Source organism: Periplaneta americana, chromosome 13 (assembly GCF_040183065.1).
Source record: "Periplaneta americana isolate PAMFEO1 chromosome 13, P.americana_PAMFEO1_priV1, whole genome shotgun sequence".
Classification (NCBI taxonomy): domain Eukaryota; kingdom Metazoa; phylum Arthropoda; class Insecta; order Blattodea; family Blattidae; genus Periplaneta; species Periplaneta americana.
Genome location: NC_091129.1, coordinates 155,345,252 through 155,366,114, shown reverse-complemented (window position 1 = coordinate 155,366,114; position 20,863 = coordinate 155,345,252). Strand labels below are relative to the sequence as shown.

The 20,863-nt window shown below is 33.2% G+C and overlaps 1 protein-coding gene across 6 annotated transcripts in view; it reads left to right on the top strand.

Annotated features, from left to right (window-relative positions):
- The window catches only part of LOC138712568 (cubilin), a 909,639-nt gene that overhangs the window by 23,495 nt on the left and 865,281 nt on the right, over positions 1 to 20,863 (top strand). The gene's annotated exons all lie outside the window — the stretch shown is intronic.

The window sequence follows — 20,863 nt, the reverse complement described above, 5'->3', positions numbered from 1 at the left end:
TGAACTAAATAAATTGAACTAAACTAGTGAACTAAACTATGAACTAAACTAATAAACTAAAGTATGAACTAAATAAATTGAACTAAACTAGTGAACTAAACTATGAACTAAACTAATAAACTAAAGTATGAACTAAATAAATTGAACTAAACTAGTGAACTAAACTAATAAACTAAAGTATGAACTAAATAAATTTAACTAAACTAGTAAACTAAACTATGAACTAAACTAATAAACTAAAGTATGAACTAAATAAATTGAACTGAACTAGTGAACTAAACTATGAACTAAACTAATAAACTAAAGTTTGAACTAAATAAATTGAACTAAACTAGTGAACTAAACTATGAACTAAACTAATAAACTAAAGTATGAACTAAATAAATTGAACTAAACTAGTGAACTAAACTATGAACTAAACTAATAAACTAAAGTATGAACTAAATAAATTGAACTAAACTAGTGAACTAAACTAATAAACTAAAGTATGAACTAAATAAATTGAACTAAACTAGTGAACTAAACTATGAACTAAACTAATAAACTGAAGTATGAACTAAATAAATTGAACTAAACTATGAACTAAACTAATAAACTAAAGTATGAACTAAATAAATAAATTGAACTAAACTAGTGAGCTAAACTAATAAACTAAAGTATGAACTAACTAAATAAATTAAACTAAACTAGTGAACTAAACTATGAACTAAACTAATAAACTAAAGTATGAACTAAATAAATTGAACTAAACTAGTGAACTAAACTATGGACTAAACTAATAAACTAAAGTATGAACTAAATAAATAAATTGAACTAAAGTAGTGAACTAAACTATGAACTAAACTAATAAACTAAAGTATGAACTAAATAAATTGAACTAAACTAGTAAACTAAACTATGAACTAAACTAATAAACTAAAGTACGAACTAAATAAATTGAACTAAACTAATAAACTAAAGTATGAACTAAATAAATAAATTGAACTGTAAACTAAACTATAAATTAATCTAAACTATATGCTAAACTAAACACATAAACTGAACCAAATTAATAAACTAAACTATGAACTGAACTAGTAAACTGAACTATGAACTGAACTAATACTCTAAACTATGAATCAAACTAATAAACTAAATTGAACTAAACTAATAAATTAAACTATGAACTAAACTAATAAACTAAACTATAAAGTGAACTTATAATAAACTAAAATAATCTTCAACATTCAATATTTACGGAAATACACGCCTGCGGAGGGTAAAACACAGTGCAACATTATCCCCACGATCAGACGCTACCACTAATGTACCTGCCTCCATGATAGCACAAGGCAAAATGACAGACCAACTCATTAATGCATCTCAACGCCCTCTATACAAGAGTCAACAAAACAAACACACCAAATTCAGGCGCCCCCTGTGAACTGAATCATACACTGAAATCTACCAAGAAAACATACCTTGAAGTCGTTAGTACCAACTAACTAGATGAAATAAAAATTATTGCTTTCCGCTCAGTTCTAATAGTTTGTACTATTCCCCAAGTCTAATCAAGAACTTGTGAATAAATTTCGTCGAGAAAAAAACGTTGTCAGCTGAAAATAATTACCATACTTTCAATTATAAAGTATGTTTAATTAAATAACGTTCATTTTCTCTTTCCCTAAATATCCCAGCACTGGGCAAGGCTATTGCTATCCTAAGTTCAATATTACTGTAATCATATTTTCGTTAGGCCTATAACTGTAATTCTTACGAATCTGAACAATATCCGCAATTGATATAAGAAGAGTAAGGCCCAATTGTATAAAACACCCTGACCAAAGATCAACTTTGATCGAAGATCGAAAAGTGAACCGAGTTCAGACACTTCTTCTATTGTATAAAACTTTTCTGCGATCAAATTACCTTGGTTCAAATGCAATCTAAGTTCACGTGAAAAGGATTTGGCAACATCGCATAAACAGGTGAAATACGTGATGCGCGGACAGGTTTGTTCAGTGTTGCCAATCCAGCGACTTTAACTCTTTTTCAACAACAATTTCTTTTAACTTTTATATTGCTTAAATAGGGATTTAGTGACCTTTTTAGCACCCCATAGTGACAAAATTTAATCTTTCTTTGTTGATAATGAGAAATCTAGCGACTTTACAACTACTTTTTGGCGACTTTCCGTACACTCTGTTGGCGACACTGGTTTTTTGTTCAATGTAAATAATGGCGGACAATAAGAAGAAGGTTGACTGTTCTCCGAGTTGTTATCATGTTATGGTGTTTGATACTGCTAAACATAATAAAGCTTTATAAAACGACAATTTTCGTTTTTACTAATACAGTTAATTGAAAATGTATGAATGTACCTATCATATCCATTAATAATTAATGGTTGTTATAAACATAATGTAATTATAGGTTATGTTATTTGATACTGCTGAACACGATAGAGCCTTATAAAATATATGAATGTTTGTGTATTAAGGCAAGAAATTGAAAGAAATATATATAAATGTACCTATCATATCTATTAATATTAATAATAATGGATATTTTATTTGCACAATCTGTCACTCGTATATTTCAAACAGAAAAAAATAACTGAACTTGGATCATCTAACTTAATCGGAGAAATTTCTTCAGTCAAAGTTGACTTTAGTTTGAGGCAAATTAATCTCAGATTAGACTTTATACAACACAAAATTCCAAGTTCAGCAGAAACAAGGATCAATTTAACCTCTGATCTAAGATTAAATGGTTTATACAATCGGGCCTAAGCCATTTAACTTTTCTCCTTCTTGTGTGATTCTGCAATCGTTTCGGATTAACTACAGTTTCTTTCATGACAGTCTTCCAGTCAATTCGGTTTTGGGCGTTCATTTGTTTTAAGTTAAAAAAACAGATAAACAGTATTTAGTTACACAGCCATTATTCAGAAGCAAATTGTTGTGTAAGATATTAACACAATAGTAAACGAATCGGCAACGGCGCATCATTGTGTTAGGTTGGCAATTCGGAAATTGCGAATTCGATTTCAGTGACTGAAATTACTGACATCTCATAGTTTTCGCCGAAACGTCCTCTTTGGCTAAACACCTTTCTACATGCTGAGTAGTTCGTAATATCACTTAAGTAGCAGTGAATATATTCTGAGTTAAATAAATCAAAGTAATTAATCTATATTAATAATAAATCTGTAGCCGAAATTTTTCTGGTAATTTTCGATTTTCTAAAAATAATTGCTCCTAACATATATAATTAACCACCCTGAAACCGAAAATCGCTTTTTTGAAATTTTTGTTTGTAAGTCTGTCTGTCTGGATGTTTGTTACCTTTTCACGCAATAATGGCTGAGCCGATTTATATGAAAATTGGAATATAAATTAAGTTCGTCGTGGCTTAGAATTTAGGCTATATGACATTCAAAATATTTTATTTAAAAGGGGGGTTATAAGGGGGCTCGAATTAAATAAATCGAAATATCTCCCTTATTATTAATTTTCATGAAAAATGTTACATAACAAAGGTTTCTTTAAACATAATTTCCGATAAGTTTTATCCTATGCAAAATTTTGATAGGACTGATATTTAATGAGATAAATGAGTTTTAAAATTACAATAACAACGCCATCTAAGGCGGTGTAATGAAATAAAAAACAAATGACTTCGTCTATAAGGGGCCTTGGACAACAACAATCGAAAGCTATGAAACATAGCCTACAGAGAATGTTTCTGTGTTTGTATGAAGTAATATCAGAAGCTAAATTAACCGATTTTTTATAATTAATTATTAATTCAGCATTGGGAAGTGTAGTTTCTCTAGATGGACATAATGCTATAATGTTATTACAGTAACTTCTGAGTGAATCGAGGACAGGTAAGATTAAAATAGCTTCTTATGCACAGAAAACTTGATAGGCTATTCTGTACATTCGTTTCCTGTATTTCCTAAAATAATGTTTATGTCTCTGGATCAAAATGATCGCATTTTAATTTTTTAAAATACAATTTAAATTAAGTAACTTACTAAACGATTTATTCTTCTATCAAACACGAATGTTCCCTGATCAAATGTCCTCTTTTAATTATGTAATTACTTTATATTTATTTCTAACGGGTGCAGCGGAGCGCACGGGTACGGCTAGTAATTAAATATAAATAAAGCAATAAGTAATATATATATATATATTAAAACAATCAGAAATTTGTTTATATTAGTGCTGTGGATCGATCAAAATATTTAATCGATTAACTTTTTGAATTTAATCGATTAATCGAATTTTGATCGAGTCGAAAAAATGTTTTAATATACTGCAATACACAATTATAGTTAAATTTAACTTGTGCTCGGTGATAAGCATAAGTATTAAATGTTGTATATCTGTATATATTGTATCGTTATATTACAAAACAACTATTTTCATTACTAACATATTTTTTATTATGAGGCTTATAATTTATTGTGTCAATCTCTCCGGGAATTTTTGAGACAAACATAAATAACAAAAACTATGAAGACTCACCTAGTTAATACTGCTTCATCCATGATTTTAAACATGTGAGTGCATTCACATGCTTCGAATTAAGTGCCGCTCTACGTTTAGTAACAATGTATCCTGCATCATTAAACACGAAAAAACATTTTTTTCTGTCAAGCACTTCTCCACGATCGTTCAATTTAAATCCAAACGTTTCACCGTTTCAAATTCTCATATGACATAATGAAGTTTACATTTTTCACAAACCACAGAAAACTGATTTTTTTTCTTTATCAAACTAAACACACAACCTTCATATACAAACTCAGTACAGAAACTGCAACTGCAAAACTAGAGCAGTCGAAACAGAAGACTAGCTCCTATTGTAATCGAATTACCAGATTGTAGAAAGAGAAGAAGGTAGTTACGCTCTCACTTGCACACAGTGTAGACATGGCTATTTTATAAGGGATGAGGGGGACGAATCCCAGTAAGTATGTATTTCATATGCTAGGAAGATGAGCTGACAACAAGGTGGAAGTTTCCTTGGAAAACCATAAAACTTAATAAGAATTTCGTATTGTGTTTCAACTTTCAATAGAAGTAGACCAGGTCACTGTCCTCATATCTCCATCTCTTTCTGAAATGTTTGTGCAAAGATTTTCCCTACGCTAGCTGGTTTACAGTTAGAAAATAACAGTACTATTGTGCTTTTAAGTAAGCAATTTCCGAAGGAGAAATATTGTCGGAATTTTTAGCATGAGTTTGTATTAACAAAATAATAATCAATATCAACTACAACCGATTAATTTTAATCGACTCGATTATTCGATAAAATATTTTTGATCGATTAATCTTACAACATAAATTGATTAAGTGAGCTCTTCTCTGACGCGACATTGCAACCTGCTCGTAGCTTCAAATTAGAGGTTTTTAAAGTTAAATTTACACGAAAACCATCAATGCTATTGAAATACGCTAAATACGATAAATGATTCTTTATTAGATTTTCTATCGATATGGACGAAAATCACGATCCTACTCGCAATAGTTGCCGAATAAGAGATTGTTAAACATTAAAAAAAAAAAACATTTTTTCTGAAAAAACTATAAACTTTCCACTAATATGGTGTTATAGTTTTTTGTTACATATAAAATTTGATCGAAAAATTTGAGACAACTGGATCTGTCGCAAACCAAACAACGTCCGGTATATGCACAACTCACCGAAGCCGTGGCAACCATTTAACTGACGTTCTCTTCTATAGGTCATTCATTCATTCATTCATTCATTCATTCATTCATTCATTCATTCATTCATTCATTCGTTCGTTCGTTCCTTCATTCATTCATTCATTCATTCATTCATTCATTCATTCATTCATTCATTCATTCATTCATTCATTCATTCATTCATTCATTTTATTCCATAGATCTTACATGAGCAATGAAGCTTTAAGATGTGGGACAAGTCAAAATTTTACAATATTACAATTGCAATTTTTACAAAATTTTATAGTTTTACAATTTAGTAATTTTCTAAAATTTTTACAATTTTGTGCAATTTTTTACAATATTTTGGCGAGATGTAGTGAGATGAGATGAGGTCCGAGGATTCGCCAAAATATTACCCGGCATTTGCCTTTTGGTTGGGGGAAACCTCGGAAAAACCCAACCAGGTAATCAAATCAAAGATGGGTAATCTAATCAAAGGGGTTAATGCCAAGGACTCGCCATAGATGCCAAGAACTCAAAATAATAGTAATTAAATAAATAAACCTCTTTCGTTTATACAATTTGCTAATTTTAAAAGTGTGATACTATTAATTTTATTACACAGAAGATTAATCAAAATTTGTCTGACCAAAAAATGGATAATCCAACAAATTTAATTTATACAGATTTTAAAGTGTTATTTATTTATTTTATTGGGTTATTTTACGACGCTGTATCAACATCTAGGTTATTTAGCGTCTGAATGATATGAAGGTGATAATGCCGGTGAAGTGAGTCCGGGATGCAGCACCGAAAGTTACCCAGCATTTGCTCGTATTGGGTTGAGGGAAAACCCCGGAAAAAACCTCAACCAGGTAACTTGCCCCGACCGGGATTCGAACCCGGGCCACCTGGTTTCGCAGCCAGACGCGCTGACCGTTACTCCACAGGTGTGGACTTAAAGTATTATCTATTGAAGAAATTTATAAATATAGTTTACTAACTTACTACCACAGAAATCAAATAAAACTTAAATCTAATCGATATGAATATCGCACTCGAAGACAAAAGTCTACTTTCCCATTAATTGAGCCTAAATGTCATACAAGTGCAGCTCTTAAACATGGTGCTAGTTTCGGCCCAAGACTTTATAATAAAATTACAAACCATTTTCCAAATTTGAAATATTTTAAAATTGAACCTTTTAAAAAAGAAATTTGTAAAATTATCCATGATATATAATATTAACAAATGTATTTTTTTTATCCTTTATTTCTGTCGACTATATTCATGTTTTTATTGAACATCACTGGCTTCTTTCGGGTTGCCGATTTATATTAAATGTGTTTTTTCTCTCTTTTTCTCTTTCTTCTTTATTCTTGCTCTTGTGTTGTATTTATTGGTTTGAATTAAGTTGCTTACTGTATTTAGTAAACTGTCCTTGTAAATTTTATGTTATATTATTGACTAAGACCACACCCTACACGAGCCTGGCTGTTACGGTAGTGGCTAGAAACATTTTTGTTTGTTTTTTTTAGGAGGTTATTTTACGACGTTTTATCAACAGCTTAGGTTATTTAGCGTCTGAATGAGATGAAGGTGATAATGCCGGTGAAATGAGTCCGGGGTCCAACACCGAAAGTTACCCAGCATTTGCTCATATTGGGTTGAGGGAAAACCCCGGAAAAAACCTCAATCAGGTAACTTGCCGCGACCGGGAATCGAACCCGGGCCACCTGGTTTCGCAGCTAACCGTTACTCCACAGGATTTTTGTTTTATAAATTTAATTTGTACTCACTAGCTAGCTAGTTAAATAAATTATTGGAAGATCCTTTAGAATATTTCTGACCTTAACTTCATTAAAACATCTATTAATAATACTAGATTCGACATATATTCTAGAAAGACACCTAGTTGTTTAGAATGTATTGCGGAGGTGATCGTGCTATTGTCGAATGCATCAGAATCTGGAAAAAGAAAAATTCTCCTCGCCATAGGTGTATCTCGCTAGTCTTTTGTGCTCCTTTTTTATTCCAATGTTATGAACTACGACAAAAAAGACAATACAGAGTTTTTATCCATGACGTCATTGTCAAGACAGGCTGGTCGCCTTCTTCCTAATCGATCTCCGGAAGAGACTCGTTTCAGTGTTGATGTAACATCTGACGGATCGCTAGGAGGTACGAGTATAATATTATGCTGCTTGAAGCCCTTCCAGAGTACTGATTGTGAGACCAGGCTTTTTAAAATGCGTTCTGCAACGCCACATTTCTACTTTTTTTTTTTACATGTTTGGCTTGGAACTTGGTACTCAATTGTTAAGCAACATGTGAGAAATTATCGATTTTATTATTTCGTTCTCAGTTGTCTATTTTACTTATGGATGCAACTATTGTAGATTGAAAGCTGGGTACTGGCAATGGATTTTAAGTACTATGCCATCTTAGCATTGCTTCTTTTCAGAAGGGAAGTGACACCAGTTATTCGTGCGAGATATTCGTTTTGTGTAAGATAACGGAGAGTGTTTCAGGCAAAATAACAGACTAATTGCGTTTTTTACATATTCAAGATTTATTGTAGCATCAAAACGCGTATGTTGTTTTTTTGAACGATCGTCCTTTTTTTTATCGTATTTACAGCTATTGTTGTTAGGCCTTGAAAGTTAGAATTCCCACACATACACTTGTTGCTAGGGAAACCTTTCTTCATAACATAAAACTATACTGAAATATACCCATTTCTAGGCTTCGTATTCCAGCTACCTAAAGACTTAAGTTAAAGATACATTGGTAGGCTTCGAGACTTCGGACCAATAGAGCAGTTCAGTGGGAAATCCGCATAACGGCGTACTGAGTATAGTGGTAAAGCGTATAGTGTACTATAGAATGAATGACAACAAATACGCAAAGGAAAACGCTCTGGATTTGAAGGTTCTGACGAATAATTTGGTTTTCGTACAAACCCATTTTCAAACTGTGTCTGAAACTATTGCACGGTTAGAAAAGTCGGAGCAAGAGATGCCGGAAGCCCTTAAATGAGTTGAGGAAATGACAGATAATTAGACATCAAGTACACCGGTTACTGAATGTGTAAAACAGAAGTGGAAATCAATGTTATGTAAAAATAACGGATATTGAACATTGTGTATTATAAACAGCAAATTAGTGGATATAGAGTCGCTCGAGAATAAAGAACTGTCTCTTAGAGACTGCAATGATGTTAAGTTTTTTCGCAGTACAAACTGTGTTTGGCAGATAATCGAATAAGATTTACGTTTGAGACACTGAGAATTTATCTTGTAGTACATTGCAATTCGGTACTGTAACCGCACTTCCTAAGGACGACCAATAGGATAAATGAAGAAATTTAAATTGCTACATGCTTATTTCCACCATTAACACAAATGCTTATAAAAGACAGGAGAATAAATGCTTTTCACATTCTTTTGACATTGTCATTGTGTAATGTATATTTACTTTCAGAATGTGCATATGTGTGTGTTTCCCTATACTACCGTACTCAATCAAGAGTACTACCGTACGAATCAAGAACCTATAGTACATGCACAGTAAACGTATTGTATCGGGTCCCAAGTCTCGAAGCCTGTACATTGGGTATACAGGGTGTTTAAAAAATACGGGGCATAATTTCAGTTATGTATTTCCCACATGTAGACAATCAAAATAGTTCATTACAACATATGTCCGGAAATGCTTTATTTCCGAGTTATGGCCTTCACAACATTGAAATTCACCGGAACGTTTTTCTTTCCGCAGGTCGTTGCCGTCAAAAGAGACATTAAGAGGGCACTCTGACAGTTCATTCCGAGGCGAAGGTTACATTCAGTGTTGTGTAGGCGTTAGACTGTGCGACATGTATTCAAATCAAGAGCTGGCAGAGATACACTTCATGCACGGTAAGGCGGACGGCAATGCTGCGCTGGCTCGTCGTTTGTACCAGGAGAGGTACCCACAGCGACAATGTTCAGATCGGAAGACATTTGTACGTCTCCATTACCGTCTGTGCGAGTATGGAAAATTTAAGTCTCCTGGTTTGGGAAGGGGACGACCAAGATCTACAACTCCAGAAATACAGGAGGAGATTCTGGAGGCTGTGAACATGACTCCTTCTATCAGCACACAAAGGGTAGCGTTGCAAGTCAATGTTCCTCATATGACTGTCTGGAGACTGTTGAAAGAGTATCAATTGTATCCTTATCATTTGCAACGTGTACAGGCCCTGTCACCAGCAGATCACCCTGCACGATTTAGGTTCTGTCAGTGGTTCTTGCAGCAGTGTGGTGTAAATCCGAACTTTCCTGCCTTAGTATTATTTACAGATGAAGCACAGTTGACACGAGATGGCATAACAAATTTCCACAATCAGCTTGTATGGGGGTATGAAAACCCACGTGCAACTGTTCCATCTCATCACCAGGTGCGGTTCTCCCTCAACATGTGGGCCGGTATCATTGGTGATCGATTAGTTGGACCCCATGTTCTTGTAAACAGACTTACGTGGCAGGTGTACACAAACTTTCTGGGAAACATCATACCTCATGTTTTAGAAGATACTCCACTGATCAATCGTCAACACATTCACTTCTTGCATGATGGCGCTCCTGCACACTTCAGTCGTACGGCTCGCGGGTACTTGGATCGAAGGTTTCCTGATCGATGGATAGGTAGAGGTGGCCCAATTGCTTGGCCTCCACGCTGACCTGATCTGAACCCTCTCGATTTCTACTTGTGGGGCCCATTTAAAATCATTGGTTTATTCGTCTCCGGTGCCTGATTTGGAATCCCTTCGGAATCGAATTGTGGCAAGTTCTGGGGACATACGCAATGCTCCTGGAGTTTGGGATCGTGTTCGCAGGTCAATGAGACATCGATGTGAGGTCTGTATTCAAGCAGGAGGTGGACATTTTGAACATCTTCTGTAATGACAACGACCTGCGGAAAGAAAAACGTTCCGGTGAATTTCAATGTTGTGAGGGCCATAACTCGGAAATGAAGCATTTCCGGACACATGTTGCAATGAACTATTTTGATTGTCTACATGTGGGAAATACATACCTGAAATTATGCCCCGTATTTTTGAAACACTCTGTATAGTACGCCGAACACAGATAATGCAACGGACAAAGATATAAACAAACAGGTCGTCGCTGCGTGTTCGTGGAGTACAGTCAACTCCCGACATTCTGAAGCTGTACTAGTAAACACATGGTTGAGGCGCGATGCTCATTTTCGTCGTGATCTTTGCAGTGAATAATAACGTGCATTCGTAAGTTACGGAACTTGAAATGATTTTATATTGTAAGAAATTCTTTTAGAAATAACTTCAACGTTGGAAGGTGCTGAGACTACCACATTCACTGGCTTGCCCACAGCCTTATTTTTATAATTGTTGCCTCAATCTTTTCTATAACATAAAAAAATATTCATATCACTTCCTTGAAGACTCATATTGAGTGTGTTCAAGTACACAAAAATATCTGCTAAGTAGGCTGCCATAGAAACCAAGAGAAGTTATTCAACTGATCACATGGACATTTAGTATCACTCAGAAATAGACGTACGTCATCACTTTTGCATACAGAAGTGTATTGGTTGTCCACAGGAAAAATTTTGCAGTGATTCTTTGCAAAATTGAGTGGGTTATAAATTATGAGATGTAAAAACAATAGTTATCCCATTTTCTTTAAATAATAAAGGCAATAAACCAATTTCATCTACACTAAAAATTAAAATGCATAATTTTGACTGTTCCGATCTAAATTGCATTTGTTCAGTTATTAATGAAGTTATTGAGGTTAAATACTTAGGTATAATTATTAATAATCATTTAAAATGGAATAATCATATTAATTATATGTGTAATAAATTACGTAAAACATTAGCCTACATTACTTTGTTGTTCTAAGAAATATTTTGTCAATTAACTGTTTACGTATAATTTATTTAGCATTATTTCAATCTATATTTATGTATGGTATTATAGGTTGGGGGTGGAACTTATAAATCCAACCTATATCCGTTAATTTTACTACAGAAAAAAGTGTTAAAGATTTGTTTAAAAAACAGGAAGATTACTCAACTGAACTGTTGTTTAAACATTTCAACATTATAAACAAATGTGTTATTTTATTTTATTAAAATATTTTCACAAAAATCTTAATAACTTTGAAAGGTATATACATAAATATAGAACTAAAAATATGAATTTTATGCGTTTGTGTGAACAAAAATGTAAAACCAATGCAGGTTTTTATCATAGCATGAGTCAAGCACCCAGATTATTAAACAAATTTTATTTTAATATAATTTCAACTACGAATCCTCTTCAAGTTAATAAAAAAAATTGTATTGGATTTATAGTTTGGTTTTCAAAATTTTAAACACTTTTTAATCTGTATTCACGCTCAAACTTAATTTTATTTTTGTCTGTATTGGTATCCCCTCCTGAGCACGAGTCTTACTCATTCAGGAGTGGGTTAGTTTATCTTACATTGTATTAACTTGCATTAATTTTAAACTTAATAGCAATAAAATAAATAATGTCACGGACCCCCAGGGGTCCACGGACCACCAATTGGGAAACACTGCTATAGACTATTCGGTATCTCGTGAAATCTACCTGCGCGTAAGGGGAAAGAAGTGGACTGGAAGCTTCCCTCACTCGCTACACTTCCACTTGCAGATAGCTAGCTCGCTTACCTCACCATGAGGTTATTACTATGAACTACGGCGCACACAAGTAGTACAGTATTTGGTTTCACGAGATAGCGAATGACCTATATTCTCCTTTTGACTTCCTGGCAGCAGCTCATGTTACTGCTTATAGTACACTCAAAGTATTTGAAGCTGTCCACTTGTTCTACTGTCTCGTTTGGAATTCTCACTTTTATCTTCTTTATTTTTCTTCCGATAACCATAGTCTTCGTCTTGTTTGCATTTATCTTCATCCCATACTGCTCACAGGTGTCACTGAGCTACAGTAACGTATTCCTTAGTATCGTCTTCTCGTCTACTAACAACGCCTTATCATCAGCAAATCTTATGAACTTCATTCTTATTCCTGCTACTATCACCCTTCCCATATTATGAAAACACTTCTTCACTAAGTCCTCCAAGTGGATGTTGAACAGGGTAGATGATAAAGGGCATCGTTGTCGTACTCTTCCTATTTTACTTCCTTATGAAACGACATTTCTCCTCCTAACCTATCGTTGTGTCATAAAGATTCCTGAATAGCCTCATTTATTTCCAATCCACATCAATTTTCTTCAGGATCCTCTTAAGTTTATTCTAATCCGCTCTGTGAAAGGCCTTTTCCAGATCTACAAATACTACATAACTTCTTTATTTTTCTCTATGTATCATTCACCGATTGTTCGCAGTAGTCCAATTGCATCTCTCGGTGATCGCCTAATCTAAGAAATCTGTGGCCCTCCAAATCACCTGACCTAACTTCTCCTGATTTTTTGTTATGGAGTTTTCTTAAGGACAAAGTATACAAGAATAGATCACAGTCACTTGCTGAATTCCTTGAAGTCATTAGGAATGAAATCAGCTACATTGATGAGGATACACTTCGGAGAACGTCACGGAATATGGTGCTACGAGCATGGATGCAGGTGGAAGACAGTTTCAAAATTTACTCTCTGAGGAATCTCCCACAGTTACTCTGTAATTCAGAACAGATTGCATACATTTGCTATTATTGGTTCAAGAGTTCTAAGTCATTAAACTTGTAAAGGTTCATATGGCTCGCTCGATAGATTATGACAGTCTACAATATATTTTTGAACTTTTAATAAAAGCCTATGTAAACAAGAATATTACTAATTATACAAGTATAGAAGATCTGCATCGATATGAAACCAGAAATATTGATCAATTAAACGTACCATTTATGAGGTTGCAAAAACACAATCTAGCTATGTAATTACTGCAATAAAAGTATATAATAAGATACCTACAAATATAAAGGTACATAATGAGAGACAATTTAAACTTCAGATTAAGACATGGCTACAAAATAATCCTTTGTATAATATGAATGAATTTTTTGAAAATGATGTAGTATTTTAGTTAAATTTTATTATTTTTTAGTTTTTAATATTTTAAATATTGACACATTCTATTTTATATTATTACATTGACGAGGTCTCTTGTATTCTTGTACCTTCAGGCAAATAAAAAATATGTAATATGTATTATGTAATGTAATATGTAATACGCAAAACTAAAAATAAATAAATAACTAACTAAATAAATAAATAATTAAATAGTAAATAAATAAGTAAATAAATGAGTAAGTAAGTAAGAAAGTACGTAAGTAAATAAATAAATAAATAAATAAATAAATAAATAAATAAATAAATAAATAAATAAATAAATAAATGAATGAATGAATAAATGAATAAATAAATAAATAAATAAATAAATAAGTAAGTAAATAAATAAATATATAAGTAAATACATAAATAAATGAATAAGTATGTAAATAAATATATAAATACATGAATGAATGAATGAATAAATAAGTAAATAAATAAATAAATAAATAAATAAATAAATAAATAAATAAATAAGTAAATAAATAACTGAATGAATAAATAAATAAATACATAGACGGACAGACAGACAGACAGATAGATAGACAGATAAAGCGTTTCTTATGGCGGAGAATTATCTGCAGTGTGTTGGTAACCAACTTGATTGAGTTTTAGCTATTTATATGTGCATAAGTTGGTACAAGTAATTGTTCCCAGAAAGTACTTTGCCCCCCTCACCTTCAAAGTCGACGCTTTTGGTTAACAGTTAAAAGTATCCATTACAAGTAGACTACGTTGCATTCAAACCTCTGAAAAGACAGACAGTAGAGCTTGTAGGGAACACGGCTGAAATTGAAGGACGTAAACTTACATGGTGAGATGTGTTAATCTGGGAAGTGCTGCATAAACATCATCATCCATTACTCCCACACCTTATAAACCAAGACACATGAAGGTTGAGTGTTGCTTCCTGATTGTGACAACGCCATTCCGTGGAAGGGATTCTATTTATGGATTGAAATCGAGTTTGCAACTTGCGAACAATTACTTGTACCAACTTAAGTATATCTTGATGTCTCGTATGTAAGTTTTTGCTCGACCATGCCGAAATGTAGTAATTACACACCTGGTAGCAGTCCTTTAATGCATGTCATTAAAGTACACCTACTCATTAAAGTACAGGTGTTCAGCCAATGACAACTCAGCTTACAAGTGTTCAGCCAATGACAAGCCAGCTTTGTACCGTTATAAAACCGCAAGTATCGATTATTCTCGGATATGCAATCGAAAGAGAATGAGCGAAAAGTCACGGAGGCTGGAAATCCAATACTGTCGCAGAAGGTTATGTTCTGTTACTATAATAATTAACGTTAATTGTAAATAATATTGAAATAAATTCAAGTTATCATCTCGTTTTTCAATGTCGAATTCAATAATCAAGGTTATATCAAGTTTAACGGGATTACATCAAGGTCAATGACATTATTGTTCCTCGGAAAAATCAATACTTGCGCGACTGCGCACATCTCACAATTCACGACCGAGAACAAGGTCACTTCTGATCTTGTCAGATACAAATAAAATGTATACATCTGAATAATTTCATGTTAGAAATATGGTCGAGCATAAAAAGTCGTATGAAACTCGTCTATAATGGTAATTAAGAAGCTCGTATGAAAATTATGAAACTCTCTTGCGCTCGTTTCATAAACATCCATACTCGCTTCTTAATTACTATCATTATAGGCTCGTTGCGTAATGTACTATTATCGGTTACTACTTAAAAAAATTAAAGTGGGAATAAATTATTTCGAATTGCCTGAAGAAAACGTTTGTAGTACGGAAAAACAGAGATTTTTGTAATCGTTAATTAATAAGATTTTTATAGCATAAAATAAGTTCTGTATTCACCAAATATTTAATTAAAATTAAATCGAAGACTTTAAAAATAACATTTTAATTTTGTTCGTTTAAGGGGTTAGGTACAGCTTACAGCAATAAAATTTTTGGGAATATTCAACATTTTTTTCCTCCGTTACTATATCTTGTAAAATAATGAAAATTGGTATGTGTAAAACACTGTCCTTCTGCTATACGATTAAAAAAATTATATATATATATATTTTTTTTTTTTCAAAATTCATAATGAGCAGTGATGAAGCGTTTCCCTCATAACTCATAAACTCGTTAACTTTTTCATGTTCTCTCTCTTTTATTTTATTGCTGAAACTCATGTTTACAATATCATGCTCTTTCAACTACATCCCTTAATAAATAGTATTTTTTTTATTTTGTGTTAGAAGAAAATACTGATATTTGACCATTTTTCAATTAATTTATTTTTTATCAGACAATCTATCAAAAGTAGAGAAGTGATCTTGCATCATGTTATAGATATGACATGCATAAATACACATAAAACATTTAATTACAGAATGTTGGATAGTTTTTGAGTTAAGTGGGAAACGCTTAATCACTGCACAGTGAACTGAATTTTGAAAAAAAAAAAAAAAATGTAAATAATTTTCTTCATATCGTAAAAATATTTTTTTCATATAGCAGAAGGACAGTGTTTTACACATACTAACTTTCATTATTGTACAAGGTACAGTAATGGAGGAAAAAATGTTGAATATTTCCAAAATTTTACTGCTGTAAGCTGTACCTAACCTCTTAATGTAAAATAAGCATATCGCATTTTTATATTTTCTTTTAGAGTTTTAAATTTAAAAAAAATTTTGTTTCTATGACATGAAATAATCATAATCATTATTTACATTTTCAAGAATATTCTATTGAAATAGGAGTGTAGAAATACTATATTTCTTAATCTCTTCAATTTAGTTTGAAATAAACCTGTCTTATTGTATGTGTTCTTTGAACATTTAACTAAAATTAGGACATAGAGTTCATTTTGAGTTTTCCAAGATTTTATTTAACGTGAATTGTACGTTGTTAATTATCCGTTCTCTAACACAGTTTAAACAAAAACAATTTGTATTTTTTTCTTACTTACTTACAGATGTCTTTTAGATAACCCGGAGGTTCATTGCTGCCCTCAAATAAGCCCGCCATCGTTCCCTATCCTGTGCAAGATTGATCCAGTCCTTACCATCACATCCCACGTTCTTCAAATCCATTTTAATATTATCCTCTTATCTAAGTCTCGGCCTGCCCAAAAAGTCTTTTTCCCTCCGGCCTCCCAACTAACACTCTATATGCATTTCTGGATTCGTCCATACGTGCTACATGCCCTGCTCATCTCAAACGTTGGGATTTAATGTTCCTAATTATGTCAGGTGAAGAATACAATGCGTGCAGTTCTGCGTTGTGTAATTTTCTCCATTCTTCTGTAACTTAATCTCTCTTGTTAGCCCCAAGTACTGTATTTTCCTAAGCATCTTATTCTTAAACACCCTTAGCTTATGTTTCTCTCTCAACTATATAGAACAACCGGTAATATAACACTGTTTTATAAATTCTAATTTTTAGCTTTTTTGATAGCAGACAAAAGTTTCTCAACCGAATAATAGCAGGCATTTCCCACATTTATTCTGCGTTTAATTTCGCCTAGAGTATCTTTTATATTTGTTATTGTTCCTCCGAGATATTTGAATTTTTCCACCTCTTCAAAAGATAAATTTTCAGTTTTTATATTTTCATTTCGTACTATGTTCTGGTCACGAGGCATAATCATATATGTTGTCTCTTCGGGATTTATTTCCAAAGCTATCTCTTTACTTGCTTCAAGTAAAATTCGCATGTTTTTCCTAATAGTTTGTGGATTTTCTCCTAACATATTCACGTCATGTCACGAGTTTAAAAACAATGTTATACATGACAAGAAGCTGCCACTTCCTATTCAAAACAAGCCAGGTGAAGGAATTGTTCAGAGCAACACAACTTAATGTGCATTCCGTACTGATTATAGTGTTGCACGATCTCATAACTCACGTATTTAAAAATGCATGTTTTTGTGGAAAAGTATTCAAAATAAAGCAAAATGGTATTTGACTTTTTTGTTATTCTTTACTAAAACAGTCACCTACAAGAATTAATGGTCCACACCTGTGGAGTAACGGTTAGCGCATCTAGCCGCGAAACCAGGTGGCCCGGGTTCGATTCCCGGTCGGGGCAAGTTACCTGGTTGAGGTTTTTCCGGGGTTTTTCCCTCAACCCAATACGAATAAATTCTGGGTAACTTTCGGTGTTGGACCCAGGACTCGTTTCACTGGCATTATCACCTTCATCTCATTCAGACGCTAAATAACCTAAGATGTTGATAAAGCGCCGTAAAATAACCCACTGAAAAAAAAAGAATTAATGACATTGCTTACAGTACATTCTGTATAGAGTCATGTTCCTTATTGCCAAAATAAATTGAAGCGCGCTTCTTTTATATTGAATAGTTTGCTGTACGCGTGTTGAAGATCAGGAGGGAGCGCTGAATTGGCGCATCCTGCAATTCTATGTGTGGTAACGACCTCCTAGCTAAGCCAGTTCTTTCCCCCATCTGTTTGCTATCGCCCTACTCATAGACACGAAAATATTCCTTATGGCGTCTAAGTGGAGTTTTTTCTGTTCAGTCTCTGTTATCATTGACGTAGCGTTAATCTAACTGCTGCGACACCGGCTTTACACTTGAAGACTAGTGTTTTTTTGTATTGATTATTTTACGACGCTTTATCAACTGCAGTTATCTAACATCTAAGGTGTGATGAAGTTGATAATGCCGGTGAAATGAGTCCAGGGTCCATCGCCGAAATTTACCCAGCATTTGCTCTTAATGGGTTGAGGGAAAATCCCGGAAAAACCTCAACCAGGTAATTTGTTTCAACCAGGATTAGAACCCAGGCCCGCTCGTTTCACGGTCATACATGCTGTACTCCACAACGGTGAACGAAGATCAGTGTTCAAATGGAATTTCGGTCTGAAGAAAACTGCAGAAAACAGTATTTTTTCAATGTAGGAGAAGATTGTTTAACACGAAAATAATGTAATGTAATCAGCTGGGCTGCTGATCCGGAGCTGCGTTCGGGCTTGGGTTGGATCCCCCTTTGGACTTTGGTTTCTTCGGAGGTTTTCCCCAGCAGTGGGACTGAAGCCGGATGGCCTATGGCGAGTCCTTGGCATCAACCCCTTTGATTTGATTACCCCCTTTGATTTGATTACCTGGTTGGGTTTTTCCGAGGTTTCCCCCACCGAAAAGGCAAATGCCGGGTAATATTTTGGCGAATCCTCGGACCTCATCTCATCTCACTACATCTCGCCAAAATGTAAAAAAATGTAAAAAAATTGTACAAAATTGTAAAAATTGTAGAAAATTACTAAATTGTAAAACTACAAAAATTTGTAAAAATTGTAACTGTAATATTGTAAAATGTTGACATGTTCCACATCTTAAAGCTTCATTGCTCATGTAAGATCTATGGAATAAAATAAATGAATGAAATGAATGAATGTATATTTTTAATAAAATTGACTTGTAGATATTTAATATGAATAAAATACCGACCAATACATTCTGGCTCTTCTTACTTTATATCCTAACAGTCTTACTAACAAACCGTGTATAATTTTTCTACTAGACTTATGTAGAGTTGGGACAGAAAATATTACTTATAAACCATGCATAAGCGGTGGATTATAAACAGCCTGCGACTATACATGGGAATTTTTTTGCAGTAGTTATATACCGAGGTGTCCATTTCCAAAAGGATCCTTGTCCATGCTGTTTAATTTTAGGGAATGTGATAAAATTTTTTGTTGATATTTTTGATTGGAAAATATTAATGAAACTTTTATATTTTGTTTATTCATGATTGTAGAATGGCATTATAAAAGAATTAGCTCCAAATTCTTATTGGTTTTGTTGAAAATATGGTTATTTACTTGGACAAGGGTCATTTTGGAATTTATTTTTATCAGCAAGTGCGATTTTGGAACTGTTTGAAATGGACAAGGGGCATTTTGTTCTTGCAGAATTTTATTAGTGACAGAAAAGAACATAATAACAATAATAATAATAATAATAATAATAATAATAATAATAATAATAATGGTAATAATAATAATAATAATAATAATAATAATAATAATAATAAAGAGTCAATGTTATCTTATTTAGCATACGAATACTGAAAAATAAAAGCAATTGAGGAGCGTTTTTGCAAAAGTCGATAGATGCAGAAATTTTCGAAAGTGAGTTACATATGGATATCGTATGTTTTCTACCTCCGGAATCGAACTATGAAATCAGATTTACCAAAAATTGATTCATACCGTATGTAGAGACTACCAAACCTTCCAGGTTTTTTTTTTTTTTCAAAACTCGATAGATCCTGTTACTTAGTGTAATTTCTGTAAACTCTTGATTTCTGCATCTATCGACTTTTGCAAAAACGCTCCTCAATTTAGAAGCCTGAATAACAGAAATGTATACTTCGGTCATCTCCACTAAGGCAAAGGAAAAAGGCCATCAATAAAGTTAACACAAAATTGATGAAAAATGAATGGAACACAATTCAGAATTTTGATAAATCATAGTTATCTATTAATAGCAAAATATCAAATAGCATTTCCATTGTCTCTAGCATTGGCAGTTCCAAGATCTTTCATGAAACTCCCCTCATTTTCATCTTCAGATGTCAACTCAACTTTAACATAACTGACAGTCTTAAGTTGTTTGTAAAATTCCAGCTATTGCAAGTTAGCTCAGGTCTCTCCAAAGTGCAGGCTCAGTAAGCGAAGGACCCTTTCCCTTAAGTGAGGGTATCACTGCACCAGATATGCGCCTAACCTCGCTCTCAAAACTTGTAGACGGCTGCTGTCGTTAGTCCATATTTTTTATAAAAGCTATGATGAATTAAAACGTAATAATTAATGCAATGATTAAACTGAGAATATGTAAGTAAAAATGAAGTACGGTAAGAGAAATAAAAGCCTACAATGCACCACTTACCTCAACAAAACAAGACAACTTTGAATATGTTTCACAGCTGTAATGGTCGTTCAAATTTATGTGTTTCTTATGCTCTGTTCCTATTGAGGTACTACCAACAGAAACATGTTAAGACAGATCCGAAATCTACATCAACACATAAACGAAATACA